At 42.7% G+C, this 20,028-nt stretch overlaps 1 long non-coding RNA gene across 3 annotated transcripts in view; it reads left to right on the top strand.

The window, feature by feature from the left end:
- LOC110255407 overlaps positions 1,369 to 20,028 on the top strand; it is a 68,796-nt gene continuing 50,136 nt past the window's right edge. For 2 of the 3 annotated variants that reach the window (XR_002335555.1, XR_002335554.1), the window contains exons 1-3: positions 1,369 to 5,511; positions 8,241 to 8,340; positions 14,320 to 14,496. This is a non-coding gene — a long non-coding RNA (uncharacterized LOC110255407). Of the gene's footprint in view, positions 5,569 to 8,240; positions 8,341 to 14,319; positions 14,497 to 20,028 lie in introns of all 3 variants that reach the window. The other variant, XR_002335556.1, reaches the window with a different exon arrangement.

Below are 20,028 nucleotides of genomic sequence, written 5' to 3'. Positions count from 1 at the left end.
TGGAGTAGTTATCTATGGTGGTCTTGAAGAGGTGTTCTTATGTGGGAGCATTCCTATATAGACTGCATATACCCAGTGCCTTTGATGGGAGAGCTGGATTTGATATGGACCCAACTTATGTCTTTCCTCAAGGTGTGCTGGCAGCTATGACCTTGGTAGAGGGTAGGGCTGGCGATGAAGGGGCCACAGCCAGAGCCATTCGTGAAGCAAGACTTCTCCTCTGTTCAGTGGCTGTAACCACTCTGTTGGGAGTGGGATTTAATCCCTAATTGCTAGAGCAGAAGCCCTGAGGGTTGGGCTGGCTCTCTTCCCTATGTTTTCCCCTCTCCCTGCACTGGGGCCTTTGACCTAAAAAGGGACAGTGCTGAAACAAGTGGGACCCGTGTGGATTCTCAGCTTGTGTTAGCTGTCTCTGATGTGCTGCCTGTATGCGTGCCTTTATTTGTTTCTCTCACTCCACTCAGATGAAGCCTTGTGTGGAAGTTCTTTTGGCTCTCATATAGTATCACGGCCCCTAGCCTCTCCCACTCCAACTCTGTTGTAGAGCCACACTGCAGAGCTGGAGGAACCTATGTAGACTCTTGCATGTGTCAGGGTGTGAGTTGTGGTGGAATGGGCTTTCCACCCAGAGTTCTGGACTGCTCCTTATGTGCTGCTTGAGTTAAGTGCCAACAATAGCCACTGCCCCAGGACTGGGTCACTTCTATGTCCCACAGTTGGGTCTTCTCTGGTTGTGGCTGCTCCAGACCCAGTTCTGTGCTGTGGAGTGTTCAGGGCCCAAGTGTTTGCTTAGCTTTGGCTGGGGTGCCTGCCAAGGTAGTTCTGGGAAACTCATTAACTGCTAGAGCAGACCTCTCTCAGCCCTGCCTTGGGGGCTAACCAGCATGCACCCTCTCATGAGTAGAGTCCAGGCTTCCCACTGCCCTCCTGTTATTCCCAATTGTTCTCCTCCTAGCCAAGAGGGCTTGTCTTCCCTGTGTGGGACCCCTGGACAATGGTGTCCAATCACTGGCACTCATTGCTCATTCCCCAGGGTGGATGTCAGTCTGTGTATTTTCCTTTATCCTCTGAGCCGCTTTCCAGGGGCCCAGGTATATCAGATTATTTTTCTTCCTTTCCTACTGGTTATGTGTGTGTGTTTTTCTAATAGCCTTGGGTCTACTGGAGTCTTTCTGCTAGTTTCAATTCTGTTTTCAGTGAGAATTGTTCTATATATGGATGTGTTCCTGGGGGGAGGTGAACTCCACATCCTCTTTTTTGTTTGTTTGTTTGTTTGTTTTTGCTTTTTAGAGCTGCACATGTGCCATATGGAAGTTCCCAGGCTAGGGGTCAAATTGGAACTGCATCTGCCAGCCTACGGCACAGCCTCTGCAGAGCCAGAAGTGAGCTGCGTCTGCAACCTACACTGCAGCTCACAGCAATGCTGGATCCTTAACCAACTGAGTGGGCCAGGGATCAAACCCACGTCCTCATGGATACTAGTTGGCTTCGTTACAGTTGAACCACATCGACAACTCCCTACTTCACCATCTTGACCAATCACCTGCTCCATTTTTTTTTTTTTTTTTGATAGAGTACAAAGGGCAGGCATCTTTTTAGTTCTGAGTGGCCTTATCCTTCCTATTTTGGACTCCTCACTGGGTCAAATATTCATTTGTGCCTTCCTTTATACAGTGTCATATAGTACATGGACAGCACTAGTTAAAGAAGAGGGGTACAAATCTAAGAAACTCTACTGCATAATGCTTAGCTAATTCTCAGGTTCTAGCCAGACTGTCTGCATTTAAATACATACTCTGCCACTTTGTGGTTGTGTGACGTTGGGCAAAGTACTGAGCCTCTCTGTGTTTCTGTTTCCTCATTTAAGAAAACGGGAATGCTAGGACTTATCTTAATGGTGTTATTATGAAGACCAAAGGAGTTAATTTATGTAACATGGTTAGAATGGTGCCTGGCATAAAATGAGTGTATAAAAAAATATCTACAACTCACTAAAGAAAGACCAATAATCAGAATATACAATTTATAGATAAGGCAATACAAGTTGCTACTAAATATATGAAAAAATAATCAATTTCATTCATAATAAGAGGCGTTTTTAGTCTATCAGATTGGCAAAGATGGGAATATTTGACGACACATTGCACTGGTGAAGGTGAGGGAAATTAGATATTTTCATGAATTGCTAATGAGAATGTTAACCAGAGAGCAGTTTGGCAAGAACTATAGGAAGTGAAAATGCACATAACTTCTTTTTCTGCAATAGCATATCTTAGACTTTATTTTACAAACTGTAAAGTAACCTATATACCAGAATATTTCATAAAGCACTTTTTGTAATTGTAAAATAATGAAAAGGAAAGAACAACTCTATAATGATATGGAAAAATGTCTAATATATATTGCTAAGTGAAAGAATACAGGTACAGAACTATGAGTATAGTATAATGTCATTTGTATAAACAAAAGAACAATACAAACAGCCTTTTATTAGTTTAGAATATATTATCCAAGATAAAATATTCTTTTTAGATATACACAAATATTCTTTTTAGAGATAAACGGAGGTGGTTTGGGACAGGCAGATTTCTTTTCTACTGTAATCTTTCATGCCATTAGAATTTTAACATATTTTTTTGGCTGTACCAACAGCATGAGAAAGTTCCTGGGCTAGGGATCAAATCCATGCTACAGAAGTGACCTCAGCCACAGAAGTGACAATGCTGGATCCTTAACCCACAACAGATTTTTTTTTTTTTTTAAACCAGGAGCATACATTTTCTAGTCATAAAAAAAGTGCAAATGTCAAAAAAAACCCACAAAAAAACAAAAACAAAACAAACCTGTAAAAAGTAAAAAAAACAAAAACAAAAAAACACATGGAAGTTCTTGGGCCAGGGACTGAATCTGAACCACAGTTTTGACCTATGCCACAGCTGCAGCAACCCAAACCACTGCAGTAGGATTCTTAACCCACCATGCTACAGCATGTACCCCTAAAAAAGTAAATTTTTTATATTAACTTTAGACTTAATTTATCATTGGAAAACCATTTGACTTACTACTTTTTTTTAGGTGTTTTTGCAAAATTCAGTAAGCTAAATCCCTGGACTTTAGCTCAGACACAATCAGTTAAGTCAGTTAAGTTAAAAAGAAGACCTATAATTTTTCAGTAAGACTACTCATTATCTCAGCTTTCTTATCTATAAGATGACAGTGAATATGTTTACCTGCTTGAAAGAGTTGCTAGAGGAATTTCTGATCGGTGTTTCAGCAGTAACTTGTAAAGGTGATGGAATTGCAGAATGGGGTCTGTTACCGTTTGAGACTGTCCTCCAGCTCATCATTTCCAGAAGAAGGAGAGCATTTAAATTGTCCCATTGGGTTGTACTTTGTGATCCACTCAATTTGCTCTTTCATTTTTGTCCTGCCTTTTTTTTTTCTCTTCTTTTTAGGCTGTACCTGCAGCATATGGAGGTTCCCAGGCTAGGGATTAAATTGGAGCTACAGCTGCTGGCCATAGCCACAGCCAAAGTGATGCAGGATCCGAGCCACGTCTGTGACCTAAAACCACAGCTCATGGCAATCCTGGATCCTTAACCCACTGAGTGAGGCCAGGGATTGAACCTGCATCCTTATGGATACTAGTCAGGTTCGTTACCACTGAGACACACTGGGAAATCCCTGCCTTGTTCCTTGTGAGGTTAGTTTGGAGCATCACCAGCTTCCCACCATCAAGCCCAGTTGACTTCTTCCTCTGCCCCCAAACCCCACATCCAACCCTTTGCCAAGTTGCTTCTGTCACCCCAATGCCTCTCTCATCTGTTCATCTCCAATCATACAGTTCATAGCAGCAGCTTGAACTGGATTCATTGGACCCACTCCTCAGATCATCCTCCCAGCTTCCTTTATTTGGTTTAGTGTTACCTGATTTTTAACACTCAGATTAAATTTGGCTTCTTTATTAAATCTGTGCTGAAAATTCCCCTTGAGGATTATAGTACACTCTGCTTCATATTTATATTTTGTATACCCTTCTTGTAACCTTCATCATATCACATTGTGCAATGGACTCAATGTTTGTAACCCCCACCCAATTCACATGTTGAAATCCTTAGTCTCAACAGGGTAGGAAGTGGCGCCTTTGGGGACTATTAGGTTATGAGTGTGGAGCCCTCATGAATGAGCGCATGGAGAGAAGGCAGTGTCTGCAACCAGAAGAGGACTCCTGCAGAACCTGACCGTGCTGGCACCCTGATCTTAGCCTTCCAGCTCCAGAACCATGAGAAATAAATGTCTGTTGTTTATAAAACACCCAGTCTGTGGTAATTTGTCAACCAAGACACAATGTAACTACTTGTTTTTCATGTTTGTTGTTCTCACTAGGCTGGGAGATCCTCCAGACAGGACTAAGCCCTCTCCCCTTTTGGAAACTATCATGTATTGATGAGCTTCTATGTGCCAAGTTCTATAGAAAAGTTGTAGCTATGTTATCTCATTGTATCCCTTCCTCAGCAACCCCTAGAAATAGACATGAAATCCAGGTTAGAGGGGAGGATTCTAAGAACAGAGAATTTAAGAGACTTGCTGAGCTGCAATTTGTAAATTTCCTCTTTGTATTCTGTTATATCATCCAACTCAGTGGTGTTCAGTGCTAAGGGCAAGCTAAAATTCCTGAATGTAGGCTCAGTTTAGATACCACCTGTTCTAGGTATCCCCTGTACCCTAATGTTACCTCTTTGTTGCATGTAAATCCTGATCAGACCTCTGTTACCACATTTACCTCTCTGACTTGTGCTCTTCCACCAGGCAGGTGAGTTTTCTAAGTCTGTTGTGTAGACTAGATGGATAATACTTCTCTTCTGCCCTGAGCAGGCAGGAGTGGGAGGCTGGCCTGCTGGGCCAGCTCTGGAAGAAATGCTCCCGGAGCACCCAGGGCCAAGGCAGTTAATTTGCCCTAGTGGTGAGGAGGAAATTTCTTGTAAAAGCTAGCTCCCCTCAGAACAATGTGGCCTTTTATATTTTAGCTTTGGAATGGAGCCTAGCTGTCCGTGGAAACAAAGAGAGGAGAGAATCACTGAACCAGTCTCACACATAAAAAACTGACCATGTCTGTCTTTGAAGTCTCCTTTATGTCGTTTTTGAAAACTTTGGATTATAGGGGTGTTTTTTCCTCCTTTTCTTCCTCAGTTCCTCACCCCACCCCAATTTTTTTTCAGAGAGAAGAGAGAACTGGGTGTAAGGGAACCTTTCTTTGAAACGGGGCAGAAGTCATTAATTAAGGCTCCCATTCATTCCTGCTGACAGTTGCTCATCAATCAGATTTCCTCTTAGCATTCTGATGACCCTGCTGACCTGGAGTCCTCCATACTGTCTGCCAGACGGAATTGAAACTCAGACCACACACCAGAAAAGAGGGAGTGGGCCCTGGCTCCTGGCTTCCTGAGATTGAGGAGGAAGCATCTGGGGACAAAGCTGGCGGGTCGGGAGCCCTTTGGAGTCGAGGTGAAGGTGAATAAAGAAGATGTTTTCTCTGCGGAAGCAAGTGTTGCTCACTTCGCTGAAACGGTGATCTATAGTTGCCCTTCCCTTTCTCCCCCAGCCCAGGGCCAGCCGCGCATCTCGGACCCCAGCCAGCTGAGCTGGGGAAACGAGGCTAGCTGTTGCTCTCTGCCAACTCGGCACTGCTGAAAGAAGTTAAGAGCTCGAAGCCCTCTCTCAGAAAAGTACAGGGAGCTGTTCTGGAGATGACAGTGGCATTTGTGGGGGGGGGGCGGGGGTAGTCAGCCCGAGCTGTGGGACCTTTACTTCCTTACTCATACGTTCGTTCCCTCAGTAGCCATTTACCAGGCACCTGCTGTGTAGAAGGTATCACACTACGTACTGAGGACAGAACTGAGAAAGAGGCAGATGTAGGAGATTCCTCGTGGCCCAGCTGAAACAAATCTAACTAGTATCCATGAGGATGCAGGTCTGATCCCTGACCTCCCTTAGTGGGTTAAGGTGTTGCCGTGAGCTGTGGTGTAGGTCGCAGACATGGCTCCAGTCTGGCGTTGCTGTTGCTGAGGTGTAGGCCAGCGACTATAGCTCCGATTGGGCCCCTAGCCGGGGAAACTCTGTGTGTGGCTAAGGGTGTGGCCCTAAAAAAACAAACAAAAGAAAGAACGAAAGAGGCAGAGGCAGCCTCTACCCTCATGGAGGTTATCATCTATCTGGGAATGTACCTCGGCCTTTTCTTCAAGAAAAATTGGGTATTTAGTAAGACCCACTGTGGTCACGTGCAATTAGAATTAAACCACTATCTATGTATTGGTCTTCTATGCATTAGGCATAGGGAATACTGAAATGAAAAAGACAGAAAAATGCCCTCAACCCCTGTCCTCAAGGAATTAACAGAGTAGGCAATGGTAGACTGGTAACAAGCTTATTAGCATTCAGTGTGATGTGTTACTACCGGTACACATGGGATTCAGAGGAGGTAGAGACCCGTTTTCTCCACATGGAACTCATTGGCTTTCACTCAGTGAGATGGGAACCACTGGAAAATTTTGCGTGGAGGAGTGACATAGTTTCACACATTTGAAAAAGTTTGGAGAATAGATTTAGGGAGTGAGGCAGGAGAGGAAATAGGGACATTGTTCAGTAGGTTTATTGCAATAAACCAGGTTTGTTTTCTTGGACCAGAGAATTCATAATGTAGGTATGGAGAAAAGTTTGGATTTTAGACGTTTGGAAAACACAGCCAGCAGAATTTGGTGAGGGATTCAATGTCTGGTATTAGAGAAAGAAGACAATGTTGACTTAAAAGTTAGTGACCTGAGAAGCCAGACGTTTGGAGTTTTCATTAATTGAGAAAGAGAAAATTGTGGAAGTAGAGGTTTTAGGGGAAGATCAGGAGTTTGGCTTCAGACATGTTAATTTCAGATGTCTATGAGAATTCTAAATAGAATTAGTTGATTAAACAGTTGGATATTTAAAGTTCAGTTGAGAATCTGTACTAGGCTTATAATTTAAGAATTGTCAGCCTGGCAATTCTATTTAAAATCATGAGAGTGTGGACTTCCTGTTGTAGCGTGGTGGAAACGAGTCTGACTAGTATCCATGAGGATGAGGGTTCGATCCTCGGCCTTGTTCAGTGGGTCTGGGATCTGGCGTTGCTGTGAGCTTGGTGTGGGTCACAGACGTGGCTGGATCTCATGTTGCTGTGGTTGTGGCATAGGCTGGTGGCTGCAGCTCTGATTTGACCCCTAGCCTGGGAACTTCCATATGCTGCATGCGCGTCCCTAAAAAAAAAAAATAAAAAATAAATAAATAAATAAAATCATGAGATTGGATAAGATTACAGGATGTGAATATGTGAAGGAAAGAGAACCGATCTAAGGGCTAAGCCCTACGGTGCTCCAGTGTTTAGAGGTCAGGAAGATAAGGAAGAACCAGAAAAGGAGAGTGAGAAGGAGCAGTCAGTGAGATGGATGAAGAGGATTGCAGTTTTCTGGCTTCCAAGTAAACATACTGTTTAAAGGAAGGAGGGAGGAACCAAAGAGATCAAATGTTCTTGATTGACAAGTGAGCTATGACTAAGAATAGTCATTGGATTTAGCAACATTGATTACTAAAGACCTCGATGAACGTAGTATCTATGAAACGGTAGGAGTGAATTCTTATTTGAAGTGGATTCTCTAGTGAACAGAAAGAGAGGAATTGGAGAAAATGAACATAGACAAACCTTTTCAGGAATTTTTCTTTACAGCAAATAAATCAATATTTTAATAAATGGAAGAATTTTAGTTATGCAGATGGGAATGATTTTTATGGAGAGATATTCATCAATAACATAAAAGAGAGAGAAGAGAATTTCTGGAGTGATACCCTTGATTAAGGAAAAGGGAAGGCATCAGTATAGGAGTAGACAGTTGGCCTTCGGTAGGAGGAGACGGCCCATTCACAGAAATGAGAGGGAGGCAGAGAGTGTGGGCACAGACACATATGTGAGGGAAAATACAGCTTCTGTGACTCTTTCTACTTCCTCAGTGAAAGACGCAGTAATGAGGGAAGGGGGGTGGAGGTTTATACAGAGGAAAATGTATGAAATACTTATCTCAGAAAGTGGGAGAGTGAAGGGATCAGGGAGATGATTTCTGAGTATCTCCAAAGATCTGCCCAAGTTTAGGAGTCACCACCTTAAGGTCAGCCTGTCAGCACAGGTGTGTGTTTATCTCTAACCAAGTTTATCTGCTCAGGCGCAGGCTGGGAGAAGAGAAGAGGTGGGTCTCACTGAGGCTGGAGTTTTTCAAGAAGAGTACCATGAAGCAAGAGAGGAAAAGAGAGCTGAAGGTGCATGTAAGTGAGAAATTATAATGACGAATTGCAGACTCTAAGCTGGGTAGGTAGGGGAGGGAAGCGACAGCAGGGTGCTGTTTTGGGAGACGGTGAAAAGGAGTGCGATCTAGAGATGGCAGGGCTCTGTGGCGTCAAAGAGTTGTTGGAATGGAGTATCAAACCTGGAAAGATAATAGGTGGTGGTGATCAGAAAGTGGCATGCCTGGAACTGAGATTAGGTAAAAGTTGCAATTACTGGTGACAAGAAGGTGTAAGATATGACTATGGCAATGAGTGATGAGGTTAGCCTGTAAGAGAAATCTCTGGAGGAGAGGAGATCAAGGAACAGAGAAGCCAAGACAGGGGGAAGAACATCTGTATCATTATTGTAATTATATCTCAGTGAAATAATTGAATTATAACTAAGAGTAAAAGTGAGATACAGTTTCCAAGAAATGAAGGAGCATGACTTAAATGTCAGTAGATGACAGCAACCAAGAAAGGGCAGTGGGTCTGGCAATATTATTTAAGCTGGGAGTTTTAGGAGGAAGGGGTAAGAGTGGTCAAGAGGCACTGTGATGGGAAAGGAGAATATTCACTTCACCTGGGTCTGTGGTACAAGGAGTTTGGCGATAAAACAGTAATCACTTGAGAGGGTTGCTGGATAAGCAGTGCCCTCCTGAGAGGGTCAGATTTCTATTAGAGCCAGAGGCAAAGGGAAAATTCTAGACTGAGGACATACAGGGATTTGCTGATGCCTCTTCTGATTTCCAGGGGGATACAGTGGAAGGGTTTCCCCCAGAATCTCCTGAAGTCAAAGGCATCAGAAAAATGGAGATAGAGAGCCAAGCAGGGGATGAGGGTGCCCTGATCCAAAGGTATCTGACTTAAACAGGTGTAAAGTGCATTTGAGATTAACCCTGATCTCAAGGCAGATAGTAGTGTGAGGCTGTGAGCATTGGGCTGAAAGAACAGGGTGAGGTCAGGATCCCATCAGGAGCACAGAATTCTGACCATTCTTAGAATGGTCTTGTCTGGATCAGCTCAGACTCCAAGGCACTCTTCCTTTATAAAACATGAAGTGCTCTGAGGCTTTCTTCTGACTCTGTTGGTGGGTTTTTCTGGTGAAATTGGACTGCTGTGACTTATTTAAAACCATCTGTGTTGACATGAGACAGTCTAGGCCTGCTTTAGCTCTCTTTATAAACTGGGGTCTTAGGAAATGGTTTCGCTGTCCTACCCCTAAATTTGGCCTGAAAAATAATGATTAACTCAGTTTGACTGAGGATCACTGGATTAAAATCGTCATTAGTGATAGCATATAACTGAGCCAAGATATCTGTGATTATGAGATGTCTGACAAAACACTAGGAAGTAACAGTTCATTGAATCTTGATGTGTTACTTGGGTCAGATCTGCTAGTAGTGCACATGCTTTTCTAAAAGCATACTTTTTGGACTATTCAGATGAATTTTATTTTATTTTTGCTTTTTTAGGGCCACACCTGTGGCATATGGAAGTTCCCAGGCTAGGGGTCGAATTGGAGCTGCAGCTGCCAGCCTACACCGCAGCCTCAGCAATGTGGGATCCAAACCATGTCTATGACCTATGTCATAGCTCACAGCAATGCTGGAACCTTGGCCCACTGAGCAAGACCAGGGATTGAACCCGTGTCCTCAGGGATACTAGTCAGATTCCTTTCTGCTGTGCCACAACGTGAATTCATTTTCTTTTTCAGATGAATTTTAATATAAATCTTGTTGCCTTGTAGCTTCTTGCTCAATGACTCAACGACTCTTTCATTGGAAGGGCAGATGACCATCAAGAGCAAATTGTCCATTATTCAGCTTTCTGTTTCAGATTTAAACTCTTGGATGAATTCTTAGAATGATAATAGTTTTGAGAATCAGGCATTTTTGAAAGAAAAGATTGATTTCTAAAGGTCTTAAGCTACCTAAGTGTGTCAAAAGCAAAGCTTAGATTTCCTAACATGAACATTTAATTTTAGTCACTGATTTTCAAACTTTTGACCACACTTCATGATAAGAAATACATTATAGGAGTTCCTGTCTTGGCTCAGCAGTTAATGAACACCGATAGTATCCATGAGGACACGGGTTTGATTCCTGGCCTCACTGAGTGGGTTAAGGATCCAGCATTACCATGAGCTGTGGTCTAGGTCGTGGACTTGGCTTGGATCCCATGTTGATGTGGCTGTGGTATAGGCCAGCAGCTACGGCTCTGATTCAACTCCTAGCCAGGGAACCTCCACATGGTGCAGTTCAAAAAAAAAAAAAAAAAAAAAAAAAGATAAAAAAAAGAAAGAAAGAAATACATTATAAAATTATCACCCAACACACACGTGCCTATATTTGTGTAAAACTGAAACAGAAATTTCAGGAAATAAAAACAAACAGTCCAATTAAAAAATAAGCGGAAGGCCTCATAGAAAGTTTTCTAAGGAAGATATACAAATGGCCAAGAGGCACATGAAAAGATGCTCAACATCACTAATCATCAGGAAAATGCAAACAAAAACCCCAATGAGATATCACCTCGCTTGTCAGGATGGCTATTTTTAACAAATAAGAAATAAGTATTAGCAAGGATGTGGAGAAAAAGGAACCCTTCTACACTGTGGGTGGGAATGTAAATTGGTGCACCCACTATGGAATACAGTACGGAGGTTCCTCAAAAAATTAAATGTAGGAGTTCTTGTCATGGCGCAGTGGTTAACGAATCTGATTAGGAACCATGAGGTTGTGGGTTCGGTCCCTGCCCTTGCTCAGTGGGTTAACCATCTGGCGTTGCCGTGAGCTGCGGTGTAGGTTGCAGATGCGGCTCGGATCCCGCATTGCTGTGGCTCTGGCGTAGGCCGGTGCCTACAGCTCCGATTCGACCCCTAGCCTGGGAACCTCCATATGCCGAGGGAGCAGCCCAAGAAATAGCAAAAAGACAAAAAAAAAAAAAAATTAAATGTGGAACTATCATATGATCCAGCAATCCCACTCCTGAGTAATATCTGAAGAAAACAGAAACATGAATTTGAAAAATACATGCACCCCTATGTTATTGCAGCATTATTTATAATAACCAAGATATGAACGCAACCTAAGTGTCCTTCAATAAATAAATGGATAAAGAAGATGTGGCATGCATACACACACACACACACACACACACACACACACACTGGAATATTACTCAGCAGGAATGAAATCTTGCCATTTGCAGCGTGGACCCAGAGGGTATTATAGTAAATGAAATAAATCAAAGACAAATACCATATGATTTCACTTATATTTGGGATCTGAAAAACAAAATAAATGATTAACACAATAGCATAGAAACAGGCTTATAGAAACAGAGAACAAATTTGTGGTTGCCACAAAGGAGACGGCATGGGTGAAATAGGTTAAGGGGATAAAGAGGTATAAACTTCCAGTTATAAAATAAGTCATGAAAAATTAATGTACAACATAGGAAATATATATATATATACACACACATACACACATACATACATACATATATACACATATACATATATAGTCAGTAATATCATAATAACTTCTTTTTTGTCTTTTTAGGGCCACACCTACGGCATACGGAGGTTCCCAGGCTAAGGGTCAAATGGGAGTTGTAGCTGCTGGCCTAGGCCAGAGCCACAGCAATGAGGGATCCAAGTCGTGTCTGTGATCTACACCACAGCTCACGGCAGTGCCGGATCCTTAACCCACTGAGCAAGGCCAGGGATTGAACCTGCATCCTCATAGATGCTAGTCAGATTTGTTTCTGCTGAGCCACGATGGGAACATCCCTCGTCTTTTTTATGTTGTGATAAATTTGTATGGTGACGGAGAGTAAACAGATTCATCATGGTGATTTTTTCATGATGTATGCAAATATTAATGTACTACATCATACAATTGTAAATAACTATACTTCAAATTTTAAAAATTCAGAAAATAGTATTGCTCTTAGAGGATGGGCCTAATATTTTTTATTCTGTCCAATTCTATTTTATTTCATTTAAAATGCTGGTCTTGGGAGTTCCCGTTGTGGCTCAGTGGTTACTGAATCCGACTAGGAACCATGAGGTTGTGGGTTCCATCCCTGGCCTCGCTCAGTGGGTTAAGGATCTGGTGTTTTCATGAGCTGTGGTGTAGGTTGTAGATGCGGCTTGGGTCCCGCGTAGCTGTGGCTCTGGCGTAGGCTGGCAGCTGCAGCTCCGATGAGACCCCTAGACTGGGAATCTCCATATGCCACGAGAGTGGCCCTAGAAAAGATGAAAAGACAAAAATAAAATAAAATTCTGGTCTTGACCCACTAATTGATTTTGCAACACACCAATAATTTAAAACATGTAACAAAAACTACTGTAAATCATAGTGCAGGGAATAGAGTACGTAGGGAAAGACTCTGACTCATGAAACTGAAAAGAATCCCACCTGCCTTAGTATTGCTAATGTTGGAAGGAGAAGAGAGACCATGCAGGAGGCAGGGTAAGAGAGACACCAGGATCCCCATCTGGACCTCTTGCCCCTTTAGAGTGCAGCCTTGAGGTGTGTGGCACACACGCGCATGGGTCTGTGTGTATGTACCATCGAAGTCTTCAGACAGATTTGAGGGAACTGAAAGTGTGGAAACTAGTGGCCCGTACTCGGGGCCTGGGAATGCTTAAGCTTCTAGGAGAAGCTGTGGGTTTGAATGAATACTGAGCCTAACCAGTTGGAAGCTGCAGAGTGTAGCAGTGGCTGAGAAGCCGTCTAACTGGATGGTGTAAGACAGCACTGCAGGTTCCCTTGGCTTGTGAAGAGCACATGGAGAATTTCTAAGTTTCTGCTTAGCTTGGTCTTAGGACTTAGGCATGCTGAGAAGCTTAGTGGACTAGAAGAGTTGGAGTCGAGATAGAGAAAGGACCAGGTAGGAATTGACATTTTGCTACCACCAAGTGACCAGCAGACTGAACTGATCATTAGTACGTACTGGTGTGATATCCCCTAAAGATCTGATGGGATCAGGAACGCCTCTGTGTGTACTCATCTAGGGACCAGACAAGAGCGTGATGCATAAGGAACTTCCTGAAGAGGTAGGAGGTTCCTCCTCCCCAACCACCACAGGCCCAGGTAACTCTTCCGCACACATCCAAATGCCATTCCTGGGGTGGATTAGAGGAAGGAGGAGACGGTCAAAAGCCTGAGCATTTCTCCCAAAGACATCAGCATCCATGAAAGAGAAAGCCTTTGTGTCCGCCATTGCTCTTCAGGATTAGCGGAGGCTGAATTTTTGACAAGTGATAAATGGCAGTGGTTTATTTCCCTTTCTGCAGTCTGAGGGTTGGCAACCGCTGCATCTGAGAAGCAGCTGCCCAAAGCTGGGATGTGGTGGGAAAGGGGGCCTCCGAAGATGCTTGGCCACAGGCAGATGCAGTTACACAGGCTTTTGCCTCCAAAACCTCTGAAGGCAGCTCCTGCCTGTATACAGATCTCTCTGACCAGCTGGTTTGGCACCTTTTCCTCTCTGGTTTTGAAGACTCAGAGAGGGTGAGGGGCAAGGGAAAATGCTTTCTTGATGACTGGAGATCTAGCTTGGAAGTCTGAATAAATTGGCTTACACGTTGGAAAAAAAAAAGCTCTAAATGAATTGCGAACAGAAGAACTGATGTGTCTCTTATCGGTCTGCTGCCTGTTGACTTTGGCTGAGAGATAATCACCATGGTTAACAAGGATCCTGGCAGCCAGTTATTATTCATTCCTCATCATTCTCATTCACTATTGTTTTGGGATATAAAACCCTGGGGGGAAAAAAAAAACAAACCCTGAAAGAATATCCTCAGTGCTCAGCAGCATTGTGGGCTTCTCTTTATGAGCCACGACCTCATTTCTCCAGCTCTCTCTCCCTTCCTTCTCCCTTCCCCTCACCCCTGAGAACTGCATGGCTCAAGGAGGGGGATAAGCAGGTGGCTTTCCAGACCTCATATCCTCATTCTACACACAGGTGCTCTGCTGCCGTCTGCTGTATGAAATGACCTGCTGGGCACAGTTTATTCTGAAGGGTTCCCGTGTGGAAAAGTGGAAAACCACACACGCTCAGATGTTTGTGATCTCCAGCTACAAGTCCAGACGGGGGTGAGGCAGCTGCATTCAGGCTTCCTGTTCTCCACCCATTGCATAAGTAAGTGCAAATCATTGTTAGTCCTTATTATCTGTCCTCCCCGACCTGTGACGCCAGAAAGAAGGTGAAGGGACCCTGGCACATCCTGTTCGTGCAGGTATCTGACACCTAATTGAAGTCATTTTTAAGTCAAGCCCCAAGTCTCTGAAGATAGAATTAATTTTCCTGGTAGGAAAACGGTGGTCACTCTTAAGTTTCCTCAATCTTTGCCTAAATTTCGTTTGGTTCTTGGGTAGGTTTGAGGCACCACAGGTTAACAGTGCCCATGTAGTTCTGTTTCTTTACCGAACCTGGGCCACATACTCAAATCCGTGGTGGGAAGGAGGACTTAAAAGGAGCAGCAGGGTTGGCTTCTAGTCTCACGAGGTATAATTTGGGTGCCGTTGCGATCTCGCTCCAATCCAGTTCCTTGGTCCCTGGTGCCCAATTTGTCTCTCATCCGTACCTTGACTCTCTTCAGTTGACGTACTATTTTGGGCTCATTCTTCTGTCCAATGTCATCCTTTTACTTACATATTCTTTCTCTCTCATTTAAATTCACTCTCTGCATCCATATATTGCAACTGATCGAAAAAGTTTTTCCCCACCAAAACCTTCACTCCCACCATATGTTGAGGAATAAATTCTAGGGCAGCCTCTTATCTGAATTTTTGTCAGGGAAGAGAAAGAGAAATGTGCACAATTAAGGAAAGTCCAGGGGAGACAGTAAAATCTCTCTCTGTCAGGAATGGAAAACTAGTACATAAAGCCATTAAAATCACTACCAGGCCCTGAGACAGGTGATCAAGACTCAGCTTTTACCTTCATGGAGGAGGTACCTTCCAAAACAAGTAGTTCCAATTCAGTTTGTTCAACATTATAACGGATTTCATATCAAAAGCCAAATGGGAGAGTAATTGTTGGACTCTTAAGACCTATGAGAGCAAAGATCCTGCCTACTTTTGTTTTTTGCTTTGTAGGGCCACACCCATGATATATGGAAGTTCCCAGGCTAGGGGTCAAATCGGAGCAGCAGCTGCCAGCCTACACCACAGCCACAGCAACATGGGAGCCGAGCCAAGTCTGCAAATTATACTACAGCTCATGTCAACACCGGATCCCTAACCCACTGAGCGAGGCCAGGGATCGAATCTATATCCTCATGGATACTAGTCAGATTTGTTTCTGCTGCACCACAGTGGGAACTCCCAAGATCCTATATATTTATTCATTTATTTACCTTGATCTTAGCACAGCACCTGAGGTATAATAATATTTAAGATATATTTGTTTAAAATGGAATTGATTCAGTTATACCAAGTACATCCAATGGCTTGATTGATTCATCCAATTATGTAGTCATTCATTTAACCATTTATTCACTCCTTAAATAGTGTTAGCTATTTTAAGTAGTAAGGCAGTTTATCAGCACTTAATTTGAATGCAAAGTTATCTTTCAATAATAGTAGGAAGAATTTTGATTAAATATAAAGGAGAGTTATGACTTAGACACACCTGCCCTGTATTGAACAATCACTGTGTGCTGATTCCTCACAAGATAAACAGTATCGTTTTCCATTGGCAGATAAGAAAATAGAAGTTTATGGAGCTGAAATAACTTGCCAAACTCAGAATGGTATTCAAACCCAGGTCTGTCTGCCTGACTCCAAAGCCTATGATAACTGCCTACCCTACACTACCTCTGCTAAAGGGTATGGAACTTTATGTAAGATCCTGGAGAAATAGATAGAGCTGGACTCAGGCAGGGTCAAGGCTATGGGAAGTAACCTGTCTGTAGGCCTGGTCCCTGGAGTGGGTGCCTAAGAGCCTAAGGGGTTGGGATGAACTTGATTTGATCTGAACAGATATTAAGAGGCAAAGATTTTTATTTGGACACAAAGCTGGGCCAGATATGGACCTAAGTGGTGATGATATATAGACAATAGAGGTTGGGGATAAGACAGCCAGGATTTGAAATAGGGCTATAGCTATCAGCAGATTTAGAGGCATGGGCAGTAGTGAGAGAAATAGGATGGACCCCAGCCCCTTGAGAGAGGCTGGCTCCTTAGCAAAGATTGGTAGGGCCTTAGAACCCAGGTAAAGGAGGCTGGATTCAGGAAACAAAAATGCAAACCAGGAAACTATTTGTTAAATTGCCCTGAAGGTCGCTTTTTAGGGTATACTTCTCATTTCCTCATTTTGTGGCTATCCTAACAACGCAGCTGCGGTGGGGTGCAGTGTGAAGAATCCTAGACTTAGGTGCTCCTTCTTTCTCCTTGCTAGCTTTGAGCACTTTGCTGAGTGGCTTTCTCTTTTTCGATTTCTTTTTCCTCCTTTTAAACGTGGAGCTTTTACCATTGGCTTCACTTTGTGATTAATACTGTTAGAGAAACATGTTATAAAGTGCCACACTGTTTTGATGCTGGGGCTCTGAATCCACCGAGGTCTTATTCTTACATGTTACATTTTCTATAAAAACAGGCTTGAAATGGTACATGTGGATAATAGGCCTGGGAAGCAGAAGTTGGTGGAATGGTGCATGTCAATGATTACAGGGCAATGGGGCATCAATTAAAAATTGACTGCAACCTTCTTTGGGGGAGGTAGTGGGACTTAATGGAAAGTAACAAGAAATGCTCATAAAACAGCTCTTTATGCAGAGAGGAGCCAGTTTTTGCCTTGTTGCTAAGGTCCTGATTGTTTCCTGGCTATGTTTTGTGTGTCTGTGTCAGGCCATTCTGTGGGTTCCTTTCAAAAACTTGGTGATATTGGCCTGCAGATAATTAGATCAGTGTCATCACTTTCACTGTCCCTTTTTTCATTCTGCTGGGACAATTTGCATCAAAATAGAAGTGGGTGATAGTCCTTTCCCATTGACAAGGCTAAATTTTTTACTGGGATATTGTTTGGGGAAGTCATCACACATAGGGGCTTTGGAAAAATCTCAAATCAGTATGTGAGTAAATCTGCTTTAAAGAGGCGTCCAAGGAATTCCCTAGTGGCTCAGTGGGTTAGGATATGGTGTTGTCGTTGCTGTGGCTCAGGTCACTGTTGTGGCACAGGTTTGATCCCTGGCTGGACCTTCCACATGATGCAGTTGCAGCCAAAAAATTTAAAAAAATTTAAGAAAGAGGCTTACAAGACCCAAATGTTCAGATTAAGTTGTCTACTTCCCAAACTGACCCTTCGAAATCTTTCCCTCATGATATTGAAGAGCTTCATTTGAAGAGCTTCAACTTGTTCAAGAGAAACTTCTAGGAGGCCTACATTCTGTAATGAAATTGGTTCTGATGTTCATAAGCATTGATGTATTTGTTTTTGTAAGTCTTTCCTCAGCTTAGGGCTTATCAAAGAGCTAGACCTAATAAAAACTTCAGCTGGCAGCAATGAAATTTGGGAGAAAGAGTCACGTAATTGTCATTAATTTGCTGTCCTAAAGAGGATAGATTTAGATGTCAGTCAGAACCAGATTTAAATATTAGTTCCACTGTAAACTAGTGGTGTGACCTCAATGACCCACACCCCTGGCTTCAAGGGGAATTCTGTTACCACTTGACAAAGGAAGAAAATTCTAGCCTGCTCTACATATGGTCCCACATATTCTACTGGCTCCAGCAGAAATGTACTTTAGGAGCACAAGAACCCAATTTTGTAGAAGTCAGTGTGTCTTTTTTCTCAGCCACTCTGATGCTTTCTCAAAGGGAAAATTGGGCAGCTACTACAAAATGAGGAAAAGAGACCAATGTCTGGGAAGTAGGGGATTCTCTAGCTGCACTACAGTGACCCAGAAAGGGTAGGATTGCTAATGTGCACACCCTTTAAGAATGAAGATCTGGGTCATCCCACAAGGTTATACACCTTGATCAACTGTTGGCTGAAAGAAAGAGGAGCATGGAAATTTAGCGGAAAAAAAGAAAGTATAAAACTGAACTCCAACATGGTGATCATTTAGAGAAATGAAAGTATAGCAGATATTATTTTATTCTTTGCTTTGTATGAATTTTAGTATATGTTAACTATTTTGTGTTGCTGCTTTTCTCTTATTTTATGGAATTTTTTGTTGGGATAACTATAATTTAATGTTTAGGTTAAAACATATTCAGGTGGAATTTTGACTGAACTAAAACAGAAGTTAACTTCATCCAGAGATGGATATGTTGGTTGTTAGGATTCAGTCTCCCCTTTTGGGGTAAGAATGTCATCCTTTGTATAAATGTTAGTTGCATCTTATTAGGAGGCAGCATGAAGTTTTTACTGTTGTATAAAAATTTAAATGTGAGTAGAGATCTTTGATTGGATACTGAGTAGAGGGGTATGTTGTGTGTTCTTTTTATTTATCTTTTGTCTCCTAGATGTAACCTACTAGCCTATATTCTGTACTGTGGTGCTGGGGCTGGGACTCAGTAAACTGCTTTTCCTAGACTTCCTTGCTAGCTGACTTCCTTCAGTTTGGTTGTGCCGATGGGAGGCACTGGTGGGAAATTGGACCCAGAGAAGAGAGGGGGAGGGAATGCCTTCCTGTTCTCTACTCCCTTTAGTGTCAGCTGAAATTCCGATAGTGATGGCATTGCATCTGTAGAACAATTTGGTTAGTAACTTAACAATATTAAGTCTTCTGATCTATGAACATGGAATATCTGCCATTTATTTCAACAATGGTTTGTAGTTTTCAGAGCAGTGATTTATAGATTTTGCACTCCTTTTGTCAGATTTATTCCTAAGTGTTCTATTCTTTTTTTTTTTTATTATTATTATTATCTTTTCTAGGGCCTCACCTGTGGCCTATGGAGGTTCCCAGGCCAGGGGTCTAATCGGAGCTGTAGCTGCCAGCCTATGCCAGAGCCATAGCAACATGGAATCTGAGCCTCGTGTGCAACCTACACCACAGCTCATGGCAACTCCAGATCCTTAGGAGTGGAGCAAGGCCAGGGATCGAACTTGCAACCTCCCAGTTCCTAGTCAGGCTCGTTAACCCCTTAGCCACAGTGGGAACACCCTAGGTGTTCTATTCTTTTTGATGCTATTGGAAATGGTATTGTTCTCTTAATTTCACTTTTGAATTGTTCATTTCTAGTGTATAGAAATACAGTGGATATTTTATTTATTTAATTTAATTTAATTTTATTTTTTTGTCCTTTTAGGGCCACACCCTTGGCATATGGAGATTCCCAGGCTAGGGGTCAAATCAGAGCTGTAGCTGCTGGCCTGTGCCAGAGCAACAACAATGACAGATCCGAGCGGCGTTTTCAACCTACATCACAGCTCGTGGCAACACAAGATCCCAGACCCACCGAATGAGGCCAGGGGTTGAATCTCCATCCTCATGGATACTAGTCAGGTTTGTTTCCGTTGAGCCATGATGGGAACTCTGAGCTGATATTTCATGGTGATCTTGTAGCATGTCTTGCTGAACTTGTTTATTAGTTGTAATAGTTTTTATGTGGATTCCTTAGGATTTTCTATACATAGGATTATGTCATTAGCAAGTAGATATATTTCTTCCTTTCCAATCCAAATGTCTTTTTTTTTTTTTTTTTTGGCCATGGCCCATGT

This window comes from Sus scrofa, chromosome 9 (genome assembly GCF_000003025.6).
Source record: "Sus scrofa isolate TJ Tabasco breed Duroc chromosome 9, Sscrofa11.1, whole genome shotgun sequence".
In the NCBI taxonomy this organism is placed as follows: Eukaryota; Metazoa; Chordata; class Mammalia; order Artiodactyla; family Suidae; genus Sus; species Sus scrofa.
This window is presented reverse-complemented; position numbering and strand designations above follow the sequence as displayed.